Here is a 27,106-nt window from a genome sequence, read left to right on the forward strand (position 1 = left end):
TGTGCACACAACCAAGTCTCCCACTAGAAAACGTGCTAAATCACTCACAATGCGACGTGACATGGAAAGTAGCATTTGAATCTAGTAACCAATGTGAAGACAATGTGAAATCCGATATGCAATCCGTAGACATAAGATCGTCTGAAGACAAGCTAGATGTAAATGTGACATCGCCATCACAAGCATACTCAGTAACCACCGTACTGATCTCACTAGCATCTGTCATGCCCAAATCTGCATCACGCATATGTCGTCTCCGTTGTCTCAAACGCCTGAAACATCGACGCCTAATGTGCCCTCTATGTCCACAATGCCAACATGTCAAGTCTCTATGCCATCGAGACTTGCGTGTGGGACCAATCTCTCCCATGGACATAGAAGTGGGACTAGACTCCCCTGTAGACATGGATGTCGCGTACATAGCATGTAAACTTTGTCATAAAGCATGAGTTGTAGTCTCCCTCGAGACGTGGCAGTAAACAGACTCAACCAGATGCAAACGAATCGTAGACATTGCTAACTCATCAAGATCCTGCCAATCATCATCACGCATAGACTTGGGCTTCGCCGATAAACCACACAAGGGTTTATCCTGCCCCAAATCCGCCAATGCAACAAGCATATGCTCCTTCCAAGCAACAAAATCTGCACCATCAAACTGTGTCAGACCATAACGCTGGAAGTCAAATGAAAAATCAGCCATAATGCTCGCAAAAGAGCAACCAACAATGAGTAGCAAATGTCAACCAAATCAGCCCTAAACTGGCTCGAATCGCATCAACAAAAGTCTGCAAATATGGCTCAAAACCTGATGCAAAGTTGCACCAATAACCGTGCAAAACCTTGCACAAAATTACAAGTCAATATGACTTAATCGCGCATAAATATCGAACAAAATTTTGGCAGAGTCTCCTTTGTAACTGGAGCAAAATCTCAACAGTAAACCTCAAAGAGACAATAATATATGCCACAATGGCCAATCCGGGAATAAACTCGACCGGAATCACCTCACAAAGTCATACATATGAGCATACCCGCTCTTGCCGGAGTACCACTCAAATAATCTCAGCCATAAACAAATACACAAATCCATATATAGCATATATAAACCGCCAAGACCATGGCAACATAGCTCAGTCTCGCATGAGTGGCTCTCTGGACAAATGCATATCCAAAAACCTGTGTACACCTATGAATTTGCTGGTTGCTGCAGTAAATACTCCGTGTGTGTGAGATATACCAAAAACAATGTTTTTGGGACCCGAAAGTGCATAAATAGACCTGCTGCTGTACCTGCTATAATTCAAAGCATAATTTCAGCAAATAGACATCACCATCGCGTCCGGAGCATGCCAAGAGCCTGACCTAGACTCCTGGATCTGTTGGAATTAGGGTTGCAGAGAAACACACACAGCTTGGAGAAGACGAAGGAAGCTCAAGGCACACAATAGAGAGTGTATTCCTTAGTGTGCAATGGAAAGATAGATAGCCCTAGAGTGATGGGCGTATATACAATGCACGGGGGAAAAAACCTCCTAAAGAGGGAAAAAATGCCCCGGCGGTCCTAGTGTGTTCACACACATCACTACCACATGTATATGGTAACAAATCCCCCCTGGAGTGATGCGGTGAACGAGAGCTGGCACATGAGTAAAGGGAAGTGCCATGCCCTGAGGACAGGATCAGTCCACAAAGGGGAGTAAGCCCAAAGCTTTGCGGAAAGCTTCAAGCTTCTCACGAGACAATGCCTTTGTGAAAAGATCTGCAAGGTTGTCCTGTGTTGGCACATAAGCCAAGCTGATCTCTCCTGCTGAGAGCCTCTCCCTGACATAGTGGTAATGCACCTCAATGTGCTTTGTGCGAGCATGAAAAACTGGGTTCCTCGCAACTGCCAATGCGCTCTGACTGTCAGTGTAGATAGTGTTGGCAGTGTCCTGTCCAACACCCAAGTCAGCCATAAGGCGTCTGAGCCATACACACTCAACCGTAGCTGTGAAGACTGCCCTGTACTCAGCCTCACAACTCGAAGTGGCCACAGTAGGTTGCTTCTTGCTCAACCATGATATACATGAACTGCCAAGCATGAAACAAAAACCACTTGTGGACACTCGCGTGTCAAAACAACCAGCCCAATCTGAGTCCGAAAAAGCATGTAAGTCTGGCGGCAATGATCCCCCCTTGGGATAAAACAAGCCAAGATGTAAAGTGCCACTAAGGTAGCGGAAAATCCTCTTGACAGCCTGCCAATGCTTAGACCCTGGGCTATGCATAAATCTGCTGACCTGCGAGACTGCAAACTGAATATCTGGCCTCGTGTTGCATACATAAATGAGGCAGCCAACAGCAGTTTGGTAAAGAGTGACATCAGCAGGATCGCCAGCATCATGTAGACTCAACTTCAAACCTGTTTCCATGGGAGTGGCAATAGGTTTGCAATCCTCAAGTCCAAACTTACATAGCAATGTCTCTATGTAACTTTTCTGACACAAGGCAATACCACCATCACACTGCTTAAACTGTATACCCAAGTAATGATGCAACAGCCCCAAATCTTTCATCTTGAAAGTAGCATTTAGATCAACCTTAAATTCAGCAATATGTATCTCATTTGGTCCAGTGATCAACAAATCATCTACATAAAGAACCACAATGAGAAGTACATCATCCTCACGCTTTACATACAATGTGCTTTCTGTTGGACTGTTACGAAAGCCTCGTTTAACCAAATGAGTGTCAGCTTTCTCATACCAAGCACGAGGAGATTGCTTCAACCCATACAAAGCCTTCTTACATTTGCACACTTTGTCCTTTTGTCCTTTTATGACAAAACCGCGAGGCTGCGTTACATAAACTTCCTCAAATATGTCACCATTCAAGAAAGCAGTAACAATGTCTGATTGATGTACATCCCAACCAAAATGAGCTGCCAATGCACATAGAAAACGCACAGTAGTCATACGACAAGTGGGAGCAAAAGTCTCTTCATAATCTATGCCTTTTTGTTGTGCATAACCCTTTGCAACAAGTCGAGCCTTATGGCGATTGATCTCACCATCCGGCTTGCGTTTCAACTTGTAAACCCACTTGGTACCAATGGCCTTTTTGCCAGGAGGCAAATCACATAAAGTCCATGTGTCATTCTCTATAAGTGCATCATATTCTGATTTCATGGCAGCAATCCAATTTTCTGAATTCTGTGCTTCATCAAAAGACAGAGGCTCCTCAACATCATGTAAACTAGACACAGCCAAAGCATAACAATCTGATGCATAAGATGCATGGCGAGAGCCTGAACGAGTACGACTAGATAAAGGTGCATCCAATTTACTGTCAAGCAAAGTGTGCACCAGCCATTTTGGCATACCTCTAGCCTGCTCATTTTCAGCCCTTTCCTCATCAAGTACATCATGTACATCTGCATCAGTAATAGGCTGTTCTAAAACATTTTCAGAAACCCCCATAGGCTGTACATTTGCCTCATTGGAACTTACATTCGTATTTCCACCACTGAAAAGAGGCAACAAAGTGTCATAAATGTCCTGTGAGCTTACATTACTGTCTCTAGTACATGACAGCAAGGGTTGAACAGAATCTTCCACAAACACTACATCCCGTGAAACCAAAATACGTTTTGTTTGCGGATGATACAACCTGTAACCTTTGCTTTCAGCACTATAACCAACAAAAATACATTTGACAGCCTTATCATCCAATTTTCTGCGCTGCACTTGTGGCACCAAAGCATATGCCAAACAGCCAAAAACACGCATGTGCTCAATAGAAGGTTTTCTATCATGCCATGCTTCATATGGAGTAATAGACTGCAAAGCTTTCGTAGGACACCTGTTAAGTACATAAGTGGCACACATGATGGCCTCAAGCCAAAAAGAATGCGGCAAAGCTTGACTTTTGACCATACATCGTGCCATTTCCGTTAGTGACCTGTTTTTCCTCTCAGCAACACCATTTTGCTGAGGTGTATAAGGCACTGTACATTGGTGTTTTATCCCACGACTAGCCAGAAATGCATTAAATTCATGAGACATATACTCCCCCCCTCGATCGGAACGGAGGGTGCCCATAGTACATTTTGAGACATTTTCAGCCATAGCCAAAAATTGTTTGAAGCACATAAAAACTTCGGACTTCGCTTTAAGCGGAAATACCCACGCATGCCTGGAGTAATCATCAATGAAAGTCACGAAGTACAGGTAATTGCCCAAGGACGGAGTTTGCATGGGCCCACAAACGTCACTATGCACAAGCTGCAACCTGCATGTAGCCCTAACTGAACCATCCTTTGGAAACTTAGAACGCTGCATTTTACCCAGAATACAGCCTTCACAAACATGTTTGATAGGTGCTTCAAGAGGCGGCAAAGAAGCAACCATATCAGATTTCTGCAAACGCAGCAAACTGGCAAAATTCAGATGACCAAAACGTGCATGCCAAAGTTTTGCATCTGAAATAGCCCTTGAATCTGCAACAGCATTTGCAAAATTTTGTCCACACTTGTCATACAAAGTGAGCTTATACAGCCCACGGCACAAAAGCCCAGATGCAACAATTTCATCACCAAAACTGAGATCATGAACTGTACATCTGTCATCCACAAATTTGACTACAAGTCCAAGTCTAGCAAGTGCGGATACAGACAATAGATTCTTCTTGATCCCAGGTACATAAAGTGCATCAACAAGTGTGAAGGAACTGCCATTAGCAGCAGTGAGCACAATCTTTCCAACTCCCTGAACTGGATAAGAGGCGTTGTTGGCACAAGTGACTGAATTCCCATGAGGGACAGACTCGAGAGAGGTAAACAATTCACGATGTGAGGTAATGTGCTTTGTAGCACCACTGTCGAAATACCACACATGTGAATCTGCAGCAACTGACAAGCATGCATCATGGACAGCAGGATTGTAAGTGCACTCTGCGCTAAAAGCCCATTCTGCATCAACATCAGCATCAAAATCTCCTTTCACAGAAGACTCAACAATGGCTGCATCTGTAGTGGAACCAGCATTTGCAGTGGAACCACCCTCTTTCTTCTTAGCCTCTTTGGCCTTCAACTTAGGACACGACTTGATCAAGTGATCATTGGCTTTACAATAATGGCAACGCATCTTCTTTTTGCCCTTATCACCAGAATTGCCAGACGAAGTGCTGCCAGCAGAAGCATTAGGAACAGAAATTTTGCCACTCACAGCAGAACCATAAGAAGTGGCTGCATTACTGTTACCACCCTTTCTTTGAGAAGCAATAAAAGCCTGTTCAACTGCACGCTGCCTAGTCCTGTTTTTTCTAGAAAGTGACTCTTGCAACAGCAATGTGCATAATGCATCAAACTTGACAACTTCAGGATTTCCTTGGGTCATCAGTCTCCAAGTACTAGCAAAAGTCTGGTAGGAATCTGGTAAGGCATCAAGAACAGTCTGCACAAGGGAACTGTCAGAAATGACTTCACCTGCAGAAATGAGTTGCTCATTGATATCCTTGACACTAGCAAGGAAAGTGTCCATATCATCTTCCTCATGCATAATCTTCGACTCTAGCTCTTTACGCAGCAAAGCAATTTTAGCCTCATTGCGGCTTGCATAAAGACCTGCTAGAATATCCCAAGCCTGTTTTGCAGATTTTGCTGAACGGATGTGAGGAATAATGGTGCGCTTCACAGACAACGCAATCAATGCATGAGCCTGCGCGTCCTTAACATCCCAACGAGCTTGTTCTGCTGTAGGCAAAACAACTCTAACAGCTGCAATCCTTGCAGCAAGACCTGCAACATCCTCAATATCGCCTACATCTTCAGAACCAGGACGTACATCAATGCCCTGCACAATGTTCCAGACACCTTTTGACACAAGAACGTGTTGCATCATATAAGCCCACATAGGGTAGTTGTCCCCATCCAACCTGTCCTCAGCAGCAAACATCTTGAACACATCTGTGTTGTTGTTGTCAGCCATGGTAAATGCTGCACCTGATGTGAAAACTGCCCGAAAATAGGAGAAATGGAGCGGGAACAACTTGTGCTATATAGCACAAACCGTAGAAGACTATAAGGCACCTGTTATGCAGAAAACGGCACTGACAGAAAATCAGCACAAAATGACGAAATAACCTGTGCAGTACTGCCCGTAGTGGAAACGGAGGCCGAAATGAGCCCAAATCAAAATTCTGAGCAGACCGAGCTCTTCGAGCTCGCCCAAAATATTTGTCGACCTGCGAACGCTTGCCAAAGCTCACTGAAATCGGAGAAAGTGAGCAGGCGTGTGCTGGAGCAGCTGGCGACTAAGCCCGGGAGGACGTGACCTGCTCTGATACCAATTGTTGGAATTAGGGTTGCAGAGAAACACACACAGCTTGGAGAAGACGAAGGAAGCTCAAGGCACACAATAGAGAGTGTATTCCTTAGTGTGCAATGGAAAGATAGATAGCCCTAGAGTGATGGGCGTATATACAATGCACGGGGGAAAAAACCTCCTAAAGAGGGAAAAAATGCCCCGGCGGTCCTAGTGTGTTCACACACATCACTACCACATGTATATGGTAACAGGATCATGTAGATCTGACTCTGTATGACGGAGCTACGCAAAAAACTGCGTTTTAGAGCCCGAAAATGGCAAAAACGAGCTGCACACAGTCTTGAACCTGCTCCTGCTCCACCCTGCGTGATGCAATGTCCTCTCAATGCAAGCTCCAACGCAAGAGCTCTGCCACAACAGCATCCAAGCACTCGAATGTCAAGCTCTCCTCCGCCGAGCACTTCTCTAACGAGCTCCACTGAGCTCAAAAGCTCCTCTCACCGAGGAAGCCGCAACCGCCTCCTCGACCAAGCTTGACCACACCAAGCTCCTAAGCTCCAAAGACAAATCTCCTCAAGCTAAAATCGCTCTCCGTGAAACTCCGCGATCGAACTCCACCGTCGAGAGCGAGCGAGCTATCGTCTCGAAGCTCTCAAAGCCGTCGTGCTCTCCGCGGTCACCATAGCTCTGATACCAATTGAAGGGGATCGGGGAGCACCACAGACGGAGAGTGAGAGAGAGAGAAGGAGATACACACACGATGTGGGTGGGGAGACTCCAAAGAGTGAGCAACCCTCTATACACTTAAGCTATGTATAAGGTATACAAGTCAGTGGGCGCCCAGACTCTGGGCGGCTGGGCAAGGCACAAACGCCTATACCCCAACACAAGGCTCAGAAACGGCCGAGAAAAAACAGCCAAAAGAGCCAAAAATGGCTCCACATATAGTACAGTGGATAGTGTTCGAAAACGTACATGAGTGAACCGCGCTTAAACAGGCGCCAAGAAGTGCTGCATGCAGTAAAAGCGATCCCTGTGAGGATTTTCGCTCTCAAAAGAGCTCAGTACCACTAGGTGTGCTCGCACAAAAATGCATCTGTCAACGCATCTGTCCGTAGAGAATCTGCTATCGAAATGACTGCCAAATCGCATGTGAAAGTGCTGTGTTTGGAAACCTGAAGAATCTGTGTGTGAACAGACCGAAAACCCCCTTGTAACCTGTAACCTACATGTCGGTGTTGCTATGTGCCAATTTCTACCGCCGAGCAAAAAGACGCTAGTCAAATAGCCGCCAAAGGTGTCATAGCCAAAAACCATGCCATACATCGTGATCAGTGCGCTCAGTGCCGATGTCGGATGTCACTCCTCTATGGAAGAGGCACCTCACCCGTGCATGTGGCAAGTACAATTGTCGATCACAAATAAATGTCGTCCGCGTGAAACTGGTGTCAGGTCGGATGTCATAAAACCCGCATGCAATGGTAGTAATGCGAGCAATGCCGACACATGAGAGTGTGGGATGGGTGTCTAACCTCACTCCTATCTTATTGCAAACATAGCAAGAACCACAAATATAATTGTCAATCCATGGGACGAAGCTGACTCGACTAGTGCATAGAGGCTACAAGAGGTTGTCGATCTCTTGGAAAACAACAAACAACTTGCATCTAACTCAGGCTACACTCAAATGACAGAAATCACCAAAAGCTAATCGCTAATCGGTAAACAAATCACATCCATTACAGCATCAAACGACATCCAAAACGTCACGAAAATTTTAGGACATGTTTATAAGACCTAAGCGCACATGCTTCTGGTCTCAAATCTCACTTTAGGTCAAGTGTAAAAATCACAATTATTAACAGCAGAGTGGTTTTTTTTTAACCTAGTCATTTTCAACCCAAAATGCATCTAGATGCTTAGCAATGATGCCCCAATACCCCGCCTATACTTAGTTTTTGATTTTGAAGTGTAAATTCCTACTTATGATGAATTTAGACCGTGGGTCGGTGACACCACAGAGCTCTTACTTGCGGTTGTGACGCAATAGACATGACTGCAATGTGACAACTGGGGAGGGAGTAGAAAGCGCGAGAAGGAGAAGTGAGCACCGTTAGCTCACGCTGTGTTTCTATTATCCAAAACTTATGAAAAACTTACAAAAATAGGCTTTTATACCTTAGCCAAGGTTTTTGGTGGTCAAAACTAGTAGTTGGGAGCTCTAACTAAAGACAAGATGATACAATCTAGAAGCTTGTAGCCGCTGCTCATCAATTACAAAATTTATATGGAAAGTAGGAGTTACAATATTCCCGATTCATCAAAATAGTAAAAGTTTTTACAATGAAAGCTCCGAGAAAGGGTATCCAAGCTAGCTTGCTGCTAACGTTCTCCCCTCCTCGCGTGTGTCATCCCTTGACACAACTTCATGGGCTAAAGTAATCTTCGGGTTGACGGCTGGCGAGGCGGTCTTTAAGCACGTGGAGTGCCTTCTCATATCTGAATCTTCTTTCTTTGTCAGGAACCTGCAAGAACTGCATGGTGACCCTGTTTTTGAGTTCAATGGATGAGTAGCCAACAAATCTGGAGGTTAGGTTGCTTATCACACTGACCCAAATATCTTCGTTTGCCAAGTGAAGAACCCCAAATAAAATGCTTCCTCGAATGCCAACGTATTGCTAGATGGCAAGAACATGCATCGGGCGTAGAAGCCATAAAGGACTTCTTCGGAAGGTTGGCCTCTTGGTTGTAGAAAAGACCCTTATTACCTTCAAGGAATGACATCCATGGTGCTCCTGCTTGCTTTGGCTTATGAAAAGCTTCAATACATGTGAACAGCATTTGGCAAATTTTGTAGAGCATGGCACATGAGATATTAGGGAGGCTTTTGAAGAATGTCATGGCGCATGTTAGGGTTTTCACCATGTATTCCTCTATCGGTGTTCCCTGCTCTGAAGCTGGAAATCTTGGATAGTTCAGCCATGTAGGCCACTTCTTAGTTAGTGCTTCATATGCTTGCCATGTCCTTACCGGTGGTACAAGACAAAAGGTTGGGTTTTTTGAAGGGCTGCAGATGCTCTTGTGAATAGAATCAGATATCTAGGATTCTTGTTCAACCAGCTCTTTCTCCACTTGGGGTGGACATCCTCTATGCCTTTTGTCTGCATATCTTTATATCATCTTTCTTTGATTTGTAAAAGCTCTACCTTGATCAAAGGATATGGCAATGATTGTTGATGACATTGTGCATTGATTTGGTTGGGAGTGAGTTGAGTGACGTTGACTGAATGGAGAACCCTCATCTCCCAATCCATTGTTGCTTTCATTCAGCATCTGTCTCTTGGGCAACTTGCTCCTTGAGTGCATCTTCTTCAGCTTTAGACAGATGGACCATGGGCACCCCATGGGCACTTGCTCAGCATCTGTGAGTGGTACTTGAAAGTCTTCCTCTCCTCCTATCCCTTCTGCTGGCTTTGTTTTCTTCTTAGCAAAAGAGACTGATGGAATTTCAACAGTTTGTTGGTCTGAGGTACTAGCTTCTTCTTGTGTCTCTGGTTGTCCCTCTCGCAGCAGCAACTCATTGACTCTCTTTATCTCGGTTATCTCCTTGAGCATTTTTTCTTCTCTTTGTACCCACATCAGTGCAAGGTCTCTTCTTTGGGATTGCTCTAGCTTTAGCTCGAGTTCAAGATCCTTGTTTTTCTTTTCCAAAGCTTTATATACTTCATCTGTACCTTTGATTGAGGCAATCGCAGGATTTTTTCTTATCTGTCGCAAAAAGGTTGCTTGATCATTGATCCTTTGCTGTGAATATTGTAGAGAGGCATTTGCTATGTCAAGCTGCACTTGGATCTTCTATACTGACAGAGTCGTGGTTAAGAGTTCATTTGTTACCTCTGTTAGCTATTGGTCTTTGATCTTGCAGGCATCTGTTAACTTGGTGAGAAGTTCACCTAGCTCCTCCATTTCTTTTTGTTGGTTTTCTTTGGCCAGCTGGTGTTGTTCAACTCTCAACTCTTGGATTTGTCTCTGAAGACCTAAGATGACATTATTTTGTCATCTAATTCTCCTTGTAGAGCATCGATGACCATCTCTAGCTCTCTAGCCTTAGCACTACGACTAAGTGATGCTGTTCGCATTTTCTCGATCATCACCTGCATCTGCTTGGCATATTCATTCACCTATATGATGAATTCATCGTTTGTCTGCCAATCTTCAGGCTCTATAGGCTGTCTGGATGTTTTAGCCGTTTCAGCTTGTAGCTCTTTGGGTGGTTCTGGGGTAGTTTCTTGCGGTTGCGACGGGGGTTCTAACTCTCCTTGAGGCTGTGCGGTTACCTTTGCTGCTTCGGTTGCTTGAGGTCTTGTGGTTGCCTCTGTGGTTTCTTGTTAGGTGGTTTTAGAAGGTGTGGCCTCTCTTTGTTCAGTTGGCCTCTCCTCCTAGCCCTTTTGCTGGTTGTTCAAAACTTGCTGCTTCCTACGGTTCAAGCTCTTTTTCCTTGGCTTCCTCACCCTCATTGGTTCTAATTGTTGGTGAAGGGGGAGGGCTTGGCATTGGGTGATCTACATATTCTGTAGCGGGTGAGGTAGGCTTTGGAGACATTTCTTCTTGGTCATGATGGGTCCCGCTTTTCTCTGTAGCCTCTGCTTGTCTTTGATGCTTTGCTACCTCTTCTCTTGCTTGTCTTTGATGCTATGCTGCCTCTTCTCTTGCTTTTCTCTCAGCTTCTTGAGCTTCTTTTATCTTGAGGGATTCTGCCTCTCCATACATGCACTCAAGGAAATATGTGGGGTCCTCTGCTTCTTTCTTTGCAGGGTTCTTAGTTCTGGGACCCCTTATCTCTTTGGGAACTCACCTTTCTGGGTCCTCACCTGCAGCTTGGCGGCTTCTTTTTTTGTAAGTTTGTTTTTCCCTTTCAAACCTCGCCTTTTTCTGTTGAGGTTCCTCTTGGTGTGCAGCTACTGCTTTCTTCTTCATCTCTTCAATCTTGGCTCGCCTTTCCTTGTTGTATGAGCTCTCACTACTATGAGCTTCATGAGAGCTTTTTGTCGATTCTTCATCTGACTTTGACGATTGTGTGGTTTTGGGAGAAGGCTTTGTAGACACAATCCATGTGTTCTGATTTGGGGCAGGTGGCAAATTGTTTGCCATGCCAATAGCATGGTATGCTATTCTTGTCAGTACCTCAGGCGCGCCCAGATAGGTGATCTTACCCTCTTTCTTGGTGCCCTTTTGCGTTGTCAGCACATACTGCACATGATCAATCGATTGCCTGGTTGTCGATTTCAACACTTGGGTGAATGTAGTTGCAATGCATGATTTGGTGTTGTGTACCGTGGCAGTCTCTTTGCTAGAAAGTGGAAATGCTGATGATACAAATGGGCTGGTTCTTCCACTTGCCTTTGGATGAGATCGGCAAAAGTTGCAGCACCAATCTCCTTGGTGAAGGTGCCTGCTGTCTTTCTATCTCGGATCCTCATTGTCATCCCTTCTGTCGGCAACTTCAGTGCCTCGGCCACAATTTCCTTTGTGATAATACTTCTACTTTGTGCCCTTGTTGGTCGGTGATTTGTGCTGATCCATCCTCTTTAGTTGTAAACAACAACAACTTATAGGCTTTCTGGAAATCTACGTCACATGGTTCCTGGTCATAAAAGTCCCTGAGGCCCAACCTTTTGTTGGCTTCTTTTGTGTCTGGCTTTGCCACGACATCATAGATCTCTTTCGGTAGCAGTTGCAGCTCTCCTTCTTCACTCTTGAACTTGCCTGTGAAAATTATTATATTGTTTTCTTCAAGCTGTGCTCTGGACACATATGTTGCTTTGGCCGTCTTTATTGAACTTGGGTCCAATTGGTAGGGACATGCATAGATGCATAGATGCATAAAAACATGTAAAGATCAAAACCATAAAGTTCAAGCAAGAATTTGCAACAAAAGTAAATAACTGCGATTATTTACAACTGAGGATTTTTTTTGCATTATGAATATGATAGGCTTGAAATATATAGCAATTAGATACTTTGAGTGAAGTGTGGGCTTATTTGAGTGCATTGGGTGAAGATGGTGCCAGATTTAGGCTTTTCGTCTCTGAACAGTAGATATAAAGGGATTTTGGGATTTTGAGATCCAAATTTACTCAAACTTGGTGTTTGGCAGCGCAAACACAAAGTAGCAGATGACCTTTAGCTATGCTATTTTTAGCATATGCTTATGATGTATTAGCATACATTTTTTTGAGAAACACATCATTTTGTATATGTACTTTTGACATATTTACGGGCTCTACATGAGTTCTAGCTTGTATATTTGATGTTACCATGATGCCTAGGAGCTATAGAGATGCACACAATTCTATGCATCTCATGGACGGCCGGACATATTTTTTATGCCCTAGGTATAAAAGTGAAAGTTAGGACATTTTTTAGGGATCCTCAGGTGAGTTAAGCTTTCATGGAAAGCTTGTAGAGAAGATAGAGGTGAAGATGTTTGGAGTTGGAGCTTCCTCTTGTGCTCACCTACTTTTTATGGCATGCAATGGAAAGCTAAGTGCTCTTGTTCTTCTTTCTCTTTGTCAATTGTGTTTATGGTGTGTAGTTAAGCATTGATTAGTCTCTAATTAGTGTTTCCCTCTCTCATTTATCTTCACTTTTACATTATTTGTGAGCTCATTGAGCTTTTGATTGATGTGTGTGTGTGATTGATGAGAGTGTGCACCCATTGTCCTCTTGATTGTTGAGATTAAAGAAGATTAGAGAGTAGGCATTGAGTGATTAGCCTTCTCCATGGCTTTCTCTTCTTCTTAACTCTCTTGATTAGGATCCTCTTCTTGTAATTCTAGTGATTCCATGCCTTCATGCACTAGCCGGGTTATCGATCCATCGGTTTGACATTATGTCAGTGGATTGAGCTATGCGACAACCCCCCAACATTGGCGCCATTGCTGGGGATCGATTACCTAAGCTAGAGGAGTCATTAGTGTGTTGAAGAGTCATTAATCATGTTTTAGAGTAGTTTAGATTATGCTTTAAGTGTTGGTGATGGTGAATTGTGGATTTATGGTGAGATTTGGTTAAGAAATTGTGATTAATTTGTATGTTTTTCTTTCTTTTTTCTCTAATTATTCACTAATTTTCTACTAATCCGCTAACAATTGGAGTGCTTTATATGTGTGTATGCCTAATTAGAGGCTTAAGCATCACTCTTTTGATAAGAAATTGCAAAAAAATTGAGTGAAATCGAGTGATTTTTGAGTGTGTAATTAGGGATTTTTTCTTAATTAGGCTCTCTAATTACTCTCTAATCACACATGATTTTTGTGTTACACATAGCTAAATCATTGATTTGAAGTGTGATTATCATTCTTATGTGTTTAATTTGATTGAAAATGATGCTACACATGAGATTTTGTGCTTGATTGATTGTAGGTGAATTGCGGTTAAGCGGTTGCTAGTACACACACTGTACACATGTGTGTGTACTAGCAATTGGAGTGGAAAATTGATGCGATGCTTATGTTATTGTGAGTGCATTAACCAATTCATTTGCTGATTTGATTTGCAAGTTTAAGTGCAATTAGTGTGCCTATGTGTAGGCAAAGTGCACATTTTTTTAGTGCAAATTATGGTTTAATTGGTGCCAATTGGGTTCATAAAAAGCATTGGATTGCTTGATGTTGTTATGATGATTATGGATCAGTTTTTTCATTGCTAAAATTGCGTCAAAATGCTGCCCAAATTTTGCTAGATTGTATGTGCATTGATTAGCGATTAGTGCTTGATTATGCTTGTGTGTGTACACTTAATTGGGCTTGTAATTGATTGAAAATTGATGTGAAATTGGTTGAATTGCAAAGTTCAAAGTGTGTTGATCAATTGTATATGCTAATTATGCTATTTTTAAGTCAAAATTAAGCAAAAATCGACCTAATTTGGGTGCAAAATGCATAGAAATTTGATTTTGGGTGTAACTTTGAAGTGTTAATTGCAAAAAATTCTTTACAAAATTGAGCGTGTACGCACTTCACGACCTATTTTTAGTTTTGTACGCGCATATGTCTCACTTCTCGTAACGGTGTGTGCATTTACTTAATTTAGGTGTGTGTGCACTTACTTGATTTTGGTGTGTGTGTGCATTTACTTGATTTAGGTGTGTGTGCATTGCTTGATTTAGGTGTGAGCATCATTTAAGAGGGGTGTGTACCATCCTCAATTTGGGTGTGTGTAAAGTGTAGTGCACAAGCAAACAAAGGGGGTGGGGGGTCAAGCACATGTACATGCTTGTTTTTAGGTGTGTGGAAAGGGAGTAAAGTCAACAAAAGACAAGGCATGTGGGAAAAGAATCTAGGTGAGAGAAAGAGAAACAAAGTCAACAAAGATAATAAAAAGAGTGTGTGCATGGGCGTCCGAATTTAAGAAAACCAAAGAAAAAACTTTTTTTTGTTCTCTTTTTTTGTAGGCGTCCCATGCATGTGCGCATCTAGTCAGCCTCTTTCGAACCCTGTATTACGAGGATCTCTCTCTTATACTTTCTCTTATATACCTTGTTCATGCGCGCATTTATGCATGACTAGACACTGAGAGTACATATGTCCGGAGAGTCGTTTGCCTAATTTGCTTACTTGTTTGACATAGCACACTGTAGGATTTAGTGGACTCTCGACACATTGACATCATTGTGATGTGAATTATGAGCCACTATTATCATGCATGATTGACTATAGGTCACCCGTGTGACAGTTTCATTTGATCACATCATTCACATCATTCACATCACGATCTTGCCATACACTTATTATATTGCTTGCTATTCCTTGAGAGATCTAGATCAGTCATAGTGAGCTTCCACATGATCATTGAGTATTTGCACTCTCTAGATTGATGACGACCATGGCCCTGAGAGGTTCCGATTTGGTGTTGCTATGGTTAGTAGGAGACTACAAGAGACATTTATGTTATCGAGATCGATATACCGATCGCTATTTTGTGAGGCTTTAGCCTCATGATCACTCTACTCATGCTTTTCAGTCAGTTAGAGCTAGAGCCCACCCCACGAGGTCTGATCATCTCATAGATTTCTTAGATGTACTCTATCGAGTACAAAATATCCATTCTAGACATGAGATCCCAGTACCATCCCTAGAGGATGTTGCAGACACACGATACCATCCAGTGACAGTCCAGTTACGGTGTATGCATGATAGTTTTTTGTATGTTGATGATGATGCACGCATGTATTTGAGAGAGTCACACATGCCTCTACCAAAGCCTCAGGTAGATTTTGGTAGATCCATGGGTAGTAGGACCTATTATGGCCTTGATGATTATAGTACCTACACGATGATTTTTGGCCTGCCTTATCGACCTATCCCTAGCCCTAGATCACATAGATCTAGTGTCGGCATTGAGCTTGAGTCCACATACATAGTGAGATCACCCATTAGACCACCTCCAGGCTTTCTACCTAGACCTATTGCTCCACAGGACTCTATCGATGACCATAGATCTAGGTTGACACTGGAGATTGACGAGTCTCGAGAGCAGTTATTGAGAGAGCCATGCATTGAGACCGAGACAAGATTGACATCAGAGTCCTCATAGACACCACACAGAGCTAGATTCGGCATGATGAGCACTTCACAGTCTATGTTTACAATGAGATCAGAGCCACCACGAGTCATCAAGATGAGAGCACCCACCATGAGTGCACCACACATAGAGCCATTGACTATGAGACAATTACATTGCGGACCCATGAGAGAGCATCCACAACCTTTGGTGATGGAGCATACCATGCATTTACCTAGAGAGGCTGTTACGACCACAACATTTGAGCCATATTGATGTTTCAGGATCACATGACCATGAGAGAGTTATGTCACATGGGGCTATAGTTTCGATGAGTGACACGAGTCCTACGATGAGAGATGAGCTACACGAGTTAGCTTCTACTCTGCGGACAGATAGACCTATGCTAGTCTTGTGTGGTGAGAGGATGGGATTATGCATATTTCATGATCTGAGCCGATCGAGTTTCTTTTAGAAACTCAAGCGCTTTGTTCAGGATCCTCCCACACATCAGTTAGTGCGAGTTATGCCTAACCCAAGCATGCCAGGATCTTTTAGAGACGAGTATGATGCGATGTACTTGCCGATGTTTGAGATTGACTTACAAACCATAGAGCCTTTATCATATGATGAGTCCCTAGATACGCATACTCATCCCACATTGGTAGAGTTGTATAGACTTGAGCAGACAAAGACATATGTTGACGACTGTGGACGTAGATACACACGAGAGTCTAGCACATCTAGTGAGTTATGTCAGAGAGTGACTGCCATGCTTTCGTTTGATCGAGATCCTCAAGAGCATGTATATAGAGGCATTGATCATGCCATTTATGTGCTGACTATTGGAGTGAGATACACACCTAGATCATTGATCGATCGAGCACATTGTAGCACTAGACTACCTACTACAGCTTTAGCCCACCAGTCTGGTCATAGATCACCTCCTACACAGATGAGTGATTGTGATCCTCTACGAGAGATTACTAGGACTATGCCACCCCTAGATGGAGCTCTTGAGCTTAGCCTACCAAACAGAGTGAGCTTCATAGCTTAGATCAGCATGAGACCAATGACATAGAGCTGACATCTGTTGCTCATCATCATGATGTGCAACAGAGTGACACATTAGTGACCGATTCACCTACAAAGCACCCACATCACATAGATGTTTCCATAGAGCCATCTATTCTTGCAAAGACACGATCTCATTCCTCAATCATAGAGTGAGAAGATACGATTGCAGAGACATTAACACATGAGGTTCCTCTAGACCACCACACATATACCACACATATAGAGGTCACCCACATATCATTGAGCCTACACAGACTAGTATGACCTCTAGACATTTACATCATGAGGATAGACGAGCACCTACGAGATTCTATTGGAGACCACAAGGGTTGTCTGATTCTGAGCGAGCATTAGAGCCTTCTCAAGATAGAGTTCAGAGTAGTGCTACCAAGGAGTTACCCCTTCCACATCAGATATATAGATCTACACCCAGAGCTTCCTATAGGACTCGACGAGTATATGTTCCACGGAGAGAGATATCAATGAGACCATTGACTAGCGATGACACTTATGTGTGGATAGAGAGCCGGATTACACATGACGGATTATCACACGGTTGGCTCACATCTAGACGATCATTAGAGGCACAGAGTTATTATGAGGGACATAGATAGATTTTGGTTCCCAGGTTGAGAGTTGTAGCACATAGTGAGCATTGACGAACACATTTGATTACGAGAAACTTGAGAGAGATTTCTAGACCTTCTAGAAGATCTCAGAGATCATTTTTAGAGAGACCATGACCACAGAGACTGTGTCAAAGAGAGAGACCTTTACATTCACATGTGAAGAAATCTCCCAATGACCTCCTCATGAGATTGAAGGGATTGAAGATTTGGCTACCAAAGAGCCGACCACCTATCACATCACAGGTTGACACTAGTCATAGCTTGTCTGAGGTTTCCATTGACCATGTTGTTGACTTAGATCTTGGCAAGAGTCAGCCATTCAGGGATCTTGAACCACATAGTTCATTGACCACACAGTCACATATTGATGTTATCCCTAGATCCATTAGTTGTGCTATAGATTCTACCATTGACATGGAGCTAGGTGCTAGCCAGTTGATGACCATTATAGAGAGAGCTAGGAGACTACATGTTTTATTGTTTGGAGAGAGTTCTCTTATCCCTCCTAGTTGCACCAGACCCTTGACTTGTACAGATTGACTATGGTGCACTAGATACATGCGCATATGCTAGAGGCACTTTTTCCCCTTTCGGTTTTTTCCCTCTAGACATCCAGGTTTGTGACCTTAGTTTAGGATTTATTTTTATTTGTGTTTAGGTAATAAAACTTCCACTTCTATGCTGACACACCTTTCTAGGTGGTAGTGTTTTGTTTATGATTTTGCAGCATAGATGGACTTTAGCTTTCACACAGCATGGGCATCTCGAGTTCCAGCTTCACATGTTTTCTTCCTTGGCTATTGAGGATATGCAGCACATATCTCCAGGTGTACTACTTTCCATGATTTATGTTTGTGGCAATTTATGTTTGCTGATTGTTGTATTCTATGGTTTGATTGAGTGCATTTAGATATGTTTTGTTATCTGCCATTAAAGATGTATAAACTTGTCTTTGCTTTAGTTAATTGACCTTAAGTTTAATCTTATTGATGAGCCTTGATTTTAGGATACTGTGACTTTAGGTTAACCAATTCACTTGACCACTAGTTTTAGTTGGAAATATTATTTGAGTGTTTGAAACCTTAGGAGTGTTTTAAGCATAGAGAGGCTTGCTCACTCAAACAACAACGACCACTAGTGAGAATACAAAGGAAATGGAAGCAAAAGTTGGAAACGAAATCCCAGCTTCATTGTATTGCCTATGGTATTAGAGTCCTAGAGGTTCCCAGTGTGAGCGCTTTTCTTTGAGAAGCAAAAAGCCCCAGGCATACAAAATATACACACATGTTTTAAAAAGAAAAAAAAAGAAAAGAAAAACAAAAGAAAAATGAAAAGAAAGAAAAAAAGACATGAAAAAGACTTCCATTGAGCTTCAAGTAAAAAATTCAAGCTTTTGTTCGGAGTTGTGAGAGTTAGTAAGCTAATCAAAGCTAAAAAACATAAATAGGGAATCTTACATTTAGATAATCTTTCTAACTTAGCTAGTACTAGAGCAATTGTTTTAACCTTTAGTTGTAGTTAACTAATTGATAGACTCATCCATAAGCCCAAAACTTTTGATTAATTAATTTTAGCAAGTGCAATTTATTTATCCTTTTGATGCACTATTGGTCTCCTACTCGGTCTGTGGGTCCAATAACCAGAATCTAGGCAGATGCTGCTAGAGTCCACGCAAGCTGTCCAGGTCAGCGCCCACAAACCTGCTCCTGCTCCGTGATACTGCGCAGCGCCCACAAACCTGTTCCTCCTCCGCAGCACCCACAAGCCTGCACATGGCATCTCTTCCACCCCCTCGGCACCCAACCTGTCCCCGCCTGCATCCGTTCTACCGAGAGAGACAGAGAGAAAGAAAGAGACAGTTCGTCTTGTGCTCATATGACCTGCGCCCAAGACACATACACAAGCCTCCTCCTCGTTTCTCTTCGCCATCGCATCTCTTCGTTCCCTACTGCACCCAACCTCCCCCCACCTACATCCATTGTATCGAGAGACACAGAGAAGAGAGAGAGAAATGATATCTCAATGTACACGCGCGGAATAGACATCATCGCCCTTTTCTCCTGGCTCCACGTGTGTCCTCACTGTTTTTCCACTACAAACTTTTCAAAGGGATCTTCCAAGATACCCCTTGCTCGACCTGCTTCCAAAATGGGGCACGCCTACTGGCAGTGTAGCATCCCATAATTATTTGTATTCATTCATTACCACATACATGATTTGCCTTTCCTTTATGCTTTATTGCCATATGATTCAGCTTGCTACCTCATTGCCTTTTTCTTTTTCAGGTCCATTCTTCACATAGCATCTACCACGACATGGCTTTGTCAGGGACGACAAAGCTTAGGAGGGGGGCAGTGTTTGGTACCGCAAACACAAAGTAGCAGATGACCTTCAGCTATGCTATTTTTAGCATATGCTTATGATGTATTAGCATACGTTGCTTCAATTTTTGACAAACACATCATTTTGTATATGTATTTTTGACATATTTACGGGCTCTACATGAGTTCCAGCTTGTATATTTGATGTTACCATGATGCCTAGGAGCTATAGAGCTGCACACAATTCTATGCATCTCATGGTCGGCCGGACATATTTTTTATGCCCTAGGTATAAAAGTGAAAGTTAGGTCATTTTTTAGGGATCCTCAGGTGAGTTAAGCTTTCATGGAAAGCTTGTAGAGAAGATAGAGGTGAAGATGTTTGGAGTTGGAGCTTCCTCTTGTGCTCATCTACTTTTTATGGCATGCAATGGAAAGCTAAGTGCTCTTGTTCTTCTTTCTCTTTGTCAATTGTGTTTATGGTGTGTAGTTAAGCATTGATTAGTCTCTAATTAGTGTTTCCCTCTCTCATTTATCTTCACTTTTACATTATTTGTGAGCTCATTGAGCTTTTGATTGATGTGTGTGTGTGATTGATGAGAGTGTGCACCCATTGTCCTCTTGATTGTTGAGATTAAAGAAGATTAGAGAGTAGGCATTGAGTGATTAGCCTTCTCCATAGCTTTCTCTTCTTCTTAACTCTCTTGATTAGGATCCTCTTCTTGCAATTCTAGTGATTCCATGCCTTCATACACTAGCCGGGTTATCAATCCATTGGTTTGACATTATGTTAGTGGATCGAGCTATGCGACAACCCCCCAACACTTGGTCAATGGGCTTGGGACATCATGTGCTTTGTTCCCATAAGGTCAAAAGTTGCAATTTTCCCCCATTTTGGTAAGAAAGTAAATAATCACGATTATTAACTTTTTAATCAAAATGAACATTTTTTGGTGAAGCTTGGTTCTAAGCATGATGTAGAACTTTGTGTATGAGATATGAGGTGATTTGGATCAAAAAATATGACAGATAACTCAAAATTTAGATTGGAAGGACTTCTTTGCGTTTTTTGACAATTTTCCAAGTTATCATTGATCATTTTGGCTTATACTTGAAATATGGCATGTAATAGGTGTGTACAAATGATAGGTGAAGTGAAGGTACCATTTTCAAGCCAAAAAAGTGCAAAAGTAAATAATCGCGATTATTTACAGCAGTCAACGTTTTTTGCTAAACTTGACAACTTTTGACCTAAGCATATTCAATACACCTAAAACAAGTCCAAATTGAATTTGGTGAAGTTTCATTGTGTCGGCATCCCTTCGTGCTTGAAATCACCAATTTTTGTGACTACATGGCCTGTGGAGTTGGTTAGTCACTTTTGAGGCTATGGACTTGTCCGCTACATAGTCCTGAAGCTACTCATCCAAATTTGGCCCATTTGGAATCAGTTTGACTTCGTATGTCAAATTTGACGCTTTGTAGCCTTCAAGCTGTTTTCTGCTTTTCAAGAGCTTGCCTTGATTGTTTTTATGAAACTAACCATATACATTGTGTATAGACCCAGTCTACAAGCTGTCTATGGAGTCGGAATCCAATTCTGGCATCTGCCAAAAACCTAGATTTTTTACTTGGGACCACCCTCAACCCCTGTCGAATGGTCATCTAGTGATATAGAAGTGTTCTATTATATAGGGGCATGCTACAGTTCAAGTCTCGTCTGATTTGGTTGAGCTTACATGTCGGTATGGTCAATTTTTGGTCGTAGGACTTCGTGCACTGTCTCATGTGAGACGGCGCTGTAAATGGGCGACTGTGGACTCCGAAAATTGTGCGTGAAGAAGGTCGAAAGCTCTCTCTCCAAGGGCGACAAGTGGAAATGAGGTGATTTTAGGCTACCTTAGATATCTATACTCGGACTTCCCAAACCATTTTCCCCCAAATTACCCTGTTAGTCCTACTACGCCGTGAAACCTATGTTGCCTTGGCTGCCTAATTTAGGCTTCTCGCTTCCATCTGCCAATTTGATTGAAATTTTTTGTGCCTGTCCGCCTTGTCCTTCTGATCATCAGCATATCTTCAGTTTTTCCATCTGAGCTCATTTGCTATTTATTATTAATTTTTGACCTGTTTATTAGAAAATCAAAGAAAATAACAAAATGCGCGAAAAAAGCAAAGTGAAAATCCAATAATTAAGAAAATCCATTGAAAAACACACCTTTATTGTTTTTTATTGGTTTTTCTTCATTTTTAAGTCCCAATATCAAGAAAAATGATGAAAAATAACAAAAAAGACTACTTTTTAATGATTTTCTAATAGTATATACACTATTTACACTCATCGTGGAGATGTTATCAGTTAAATTTTCCTTGTTGATGATTTGTTAGGGAATTATTAGGTAATTTTGCAAAGAATCACACATTAACATCAAACTTTTTCTCTCTCTTCAAACATTGCCCTTAATTACTTAATTCCCTTCCACCCCTCCTAGATGGCGTACTCCGGGACGACCGTGTGCATGGGTTGAACAATCGTGTCTATGCATAGCCTGGGTTGGCTCTACCATGCTTTGAAGATCAATGTAGTTAAAACCATCAACTTTCTCACCACCATACTCCTTCTACTATAGAGGCGCACTTTGTGTGTGCAATGGCATCTATATGCCATGAATCCTGGAACATGCCAGTTCTATTAGCATAATCAACTCGCTGATGAAAATCAGGTTTTCGATTTTCCTGTCCCAATAGTTGAGAGCACGCTTTTTCTTTATTGGTCGATTTTTGATGCATTTGAAATTTGGGATCCGATACAAATGCAACGACATATGCAATTGCACCCATCGCTTGTTGGCAACTGTGATTATGGCAGATGTGCAAGAGTTGGGTCTTGAGCTATTAACTTAAGGGTTTCTGATGTCGAGGTTTTTTTTTGCTGTCTTCCAAAGAGAAAATCTTGTAGCTTGTGTGCTCTTTGCTTCATTGTACCCTCAGGATGCTTGGTTGTTGAGCTTTTACCCGCCATTGGTATCTTGGTTTGCTTTGGTCAGAATGGTGTGGTTGAGTCTTTTGAGACTTAACTCTCCATCGCTTTATCATTTTTACAGTTTGCGGAGAAGATAAGTGCTTCTTTTTCTTCCAAATCCGTTTTGTGTGAGGTACCTTGCTCGGAGATGATCTTCTTTGTGTTTTGAACCTTGGAACCATCTTTGTTACAGTAGAGGATGTTTTAGGCACGCAAATTTGACTCGGCTTGTCCTTAAGCTGTGCTTTTGGTACCCAAATTTGCCTAACTTGTAGCATTTGCTTGTCTATAGGATGGAGAAGATTGATAGCTTCATGGTTTGGTCTGCTGGTAACCTCCTTTCCATTTCTCTTTGCTTGGTGTAATTGGAACAATGAGTTGTCCGCCTTTAGGTGATAGCTTGAGCTGATTGGTATCCCAATCTGGTACTGCCTTGTGCGTCCGCATCCATGATTCATGTGTTCATCTGGTAAGCATACAAATTGATGAGGGCATGCTGTTCAAAATGATTAGCCCGGATTGATGAATGTACACATAGATCATCCATATATACTTCCAAGAATTTTTGAAGATATTCCTTAAAAGCATGGCTCATCAATCTTTGGAGGTGGCCGGAGTGTTAGTTAATCCAAAAGGCATAACCCGATAGGCAAAAATACCCCATACAGTTGCAAAGGCAGTTTTATGATAAACTTTGGGATCAACCAAAAGTTGATTGTATCCCGAAAAGCCATCTAAAAAGTGGTAAGCTTCTTTTCTTGCAACTCGTTCTAAAACATGCTCAGTGATTTGAAGAGGAAAGTTATCTCTAATGGTAGTTGCATTCACTTTCTTGAGATTGACACATATTCTTAATTTTTCATTTTTCTTGGGTACCACAATTGAAGAAATCCAATCTGTGTCTCCAATTTCATAAATGAATTCGGCTTCTTTTAACTTTTCTATCTCTTCTTTGATCTTCCTGACAAAGTTTCATTATATGTGTATGGCCTCTGTCTGCTTGGTTTCACATCATCTCTCATCGGTATGGTATGTTGACAGATTTTTGGATCAACACCCTTGAGATCCTTATAAGACCAAGCAAAGATATCTCAGTATTCTTTCAGTAGGCTTAACAAAATCTCTTCTTCTTCTTCTTCCATCAGGTCGTTTGCAATGTAGGCAAGTCTAGGCTCTTCTCCTGGTTCAGCCAAATCTATCTTCTTTGCGTTTTCTGGTCCTTCGTAGGACGCCCTTTGTTTGTAGTTCCCTGACAAGTTGTTCGACTATGATTTTCGGTCTTGGAGAGTATATTTCTTGTAATGGGATGGAACACTCATACATCTTTACCATCCTCCTCAGTGGTTTCCATTTCAGTCGTATATATATCCTTTAGAGATTTCTTCAACTCTTGATACTTCTTTCTTCGTTCAACTCGTGTCATGGTTGAATCCTTGTTCTAGTATTTAGGTTTTACTCGAGTTTCCTTTCTGGTTTTTGTCAAAGTTTTTGATATTTCCTGCTCTTCATTTAAAGGATACCTACCAACGATTTTGCCTTTGATAGGTCTAGCTTTCAAGATTCTCGTGTCTCTTTTTCTTCTATACCATTTCTGTCTTCTCGGTTTTTGGTTTGGAAAGTCAAAAAAACTTTCCTCCCCTCCTTCATGAGTAGTTTAGCTCTCACATTTTCTTTTTCCGACCCCGAATCATCTGAGGTAGCTGAATGTCCTTCTAACTCATCTGTTGCATCATAGTAGAAGGTTTGAAAAGACTTGTTGAGCTTTCATCAAGTCCTTGGATTCTTGAATTTCATCTTCAATGTCAAGGGTTGAGATCATTTGTATGGGAATTATGTCATAGCCATCCTCATTGCAAAATTGAGTAGGCATAGACGTATTTACACATACATCCATTGTTGCTAAAATTTGAGTCCACTCAAAGGGCTCAAACAAATACTCTGGAAAGGGTTCAGGTACATAGACTTCATCTGTGCAATCCCTTTCTAAGATACATTCTTCTCTTTTTAGCTATTATTTTTTGAGGCTCCGCACATCCAAATAGGTGTGTCTTTGTTTAACCAAGATGGAGGCTTAGTTTCAGCCAAAGAGACTGAATCAAATTCTTCTATGGGCATTTTCATGACATCTCTATAAGTGTGACCTTTTAGATTGACCCTTGTTATTGATCCCACTTGCTTCATGTACAGATAATTGTTTCCCCAATCCTGGATAAGTTGTACTTGTTGCATGAAAGGTCTTCCCAAGATGATTTCATAATCGAGTTTCTTTCCAAAGTCTACTATGGCAAAAGTGTATTGATATTCAATCCCACATGAATTAACTATCACTTTCTCAAGCATTCCTAAAGGTCTTTCGATGTGTCCATCAACCAATTGCAATTTCATTCGAGTTTGTCTAATGGCTCGTTGTCCCCAAGATTCCCATACTGCTTTCGTGGCTATGGCTATGCCTGCCCCACTATTCAGTATTGCCATGGTTTCTATATCATTATATCTTACTGGAACGGTTGTATTTCCTTCTTCCCCTTCGTAGTATCTCCAACTTTGTTCATTGGAACAGATCTAATCTCTTTGTTATCCAATTCGTGTTTCAATTTTTCTAAATTTTTGCGATTAGCCCTGTCATTCCCACCTTCTCCAGAGTTTTCTGTAGATCATTCCATAAATATGGTTTGATTTTTAACAATTCTCCTAAAGTAAAAGTGCATTGAATGGGTGTAGACATGATTGAATGGATGTTGTCTACCTCTATGAATGGTTTTACACACTATGGATTGATCTCGTTATCTCCCAAGTAAGAGGTTAATGTTTTCAAAGTCATCGGTTTAGAAATTCCTGAAGCTTCAAACCCACAATCCCCATACAAGGATCATACATCCATGTCAATATCAGAAGGTAGATTTTCTTACCAAACTTCCTTTATAGGAGCTGACTTCAGAGTTAGGCTCCCATCGTTAATCTCTCTCAATTTTTTTCATAAGTGTCTTGGATAGTCTTCTTCTATGAATGGAATTCTATCTAAGGCATCTTCGCTGTCCGGCACTATAAGTTTTGGCTCTTTTGTTTCAAGGTGAGGTTTTAACACCACTTTGGATTTTACTTTACTGGTTTCTACCACAACTCTTCAGGTTTTACCATACTCTCGAGCTTGGGTTTTTGTTTTTCCAGCATCTCTTGAGTAATTATTACCAAATTTTGATAAGCTTCAAGCTTAGCGGCTTCCATGTCTGGAGAAGGATAGTTTTTCCATTTGTTTTCTATGTTTTGGCTTGCTTTAAGTCCCGCTTGGTAAGCTTTCAAGGTTGTGTTGATTGGCTCAAAAATTTTGTCTACCAAAATTGATCCTCCAGATTTCACGATGGTTTCCTTGATTTTTCTTCCAGTTTCTTTCACCTTTTCTTGGAATAATTTCTTTGCTTTCTCCTTGATTTCAGTCCTTTGTTTCTGTTTTGTCATCTCATACCTTTTGTTTCTGCTTCTTTTGGTCTTTTTAGAGGAAATTTTAGTATTCTCCGACTCATCAGAGGAGTTATGTTTCTTTTTCTTAGCCTGGGCTTTTGTGATAACTTCGATTGGAACAATCGGTTCACTCTCAATGAGCTACTAGGTATCACTTGGACTACGTTTACTACTGTTTTATCCTTGTTTAAAGGGTTTTTTTAACAATCTTTAGGGAAGGGTCCTCCCTTTTTGCAACATTGTATGCAATAAGCTTCAACTGGCTTAAGGTTCTTGTCAGGGTCTGGACATTCATTTCTCCCATGATCATCTGCACCACAATTATGACAATTCCCAGTTCTTGGCTTAATCATGGGTCTTACCATCGAAGGTCTAACACCTTGATTAGCTATATAGTACATTGGTGCAAGCTCTGGTGTAGTATAAGTCACAAGTTCTTCCATTGGTGGTGGATCTGAATGCATGTACTTTACATGCATTGCATTATGTCCAGGATATGGAGTTTGTTAACACAACACGAGTTGAGGTCTTTCCATACCCATCGGTGGTCTTTGAACTAGGGCCATATTAGGCCGATATCTATACATGGGTTGTCCTTGTGGCCTCATAGATACGTATTGAACATTCCCATCATACTTAATAGCAGTCATTGGTCTCATGGTTAGTCCATTTATCCTCAAATGCACACCATTTCTGTGACCTAATTGGTTGTCCCTATTGAGGTATC

At 41.8% G+C, this 27,106-nt stretch overlaps 1 pseudogene; it reads left to right on the forward strand.

Annotated features, from left to right (window-relative positions):
• The first annotated feature begins 15,194 nt into the window (after positions 1-15,194).
• On the forward strand, positions 15,195-15,905 carry LOC147429622 (uncharacterized; annotated as a pseudogene).
• The last annotated feature ends 11,201 nt before the right edge of the window (positions 15,906-27,106 follow it).

Source organism: Adiantum capillus-veneris, chromosome 22 (assembly GCF_014529385.1).
Source record: "Adiantum capillus-veneris isolate H3 chromosome 22, ASM1452938v2, whole genome shotgun sequence".
Lineage (NCBI taxonomy): Eukaryota > Viridiplantae > Streptophyta > Polypodiopsida > Polypodiales > Pteridaceae > Adiantum > Adiantum capillus-veneris.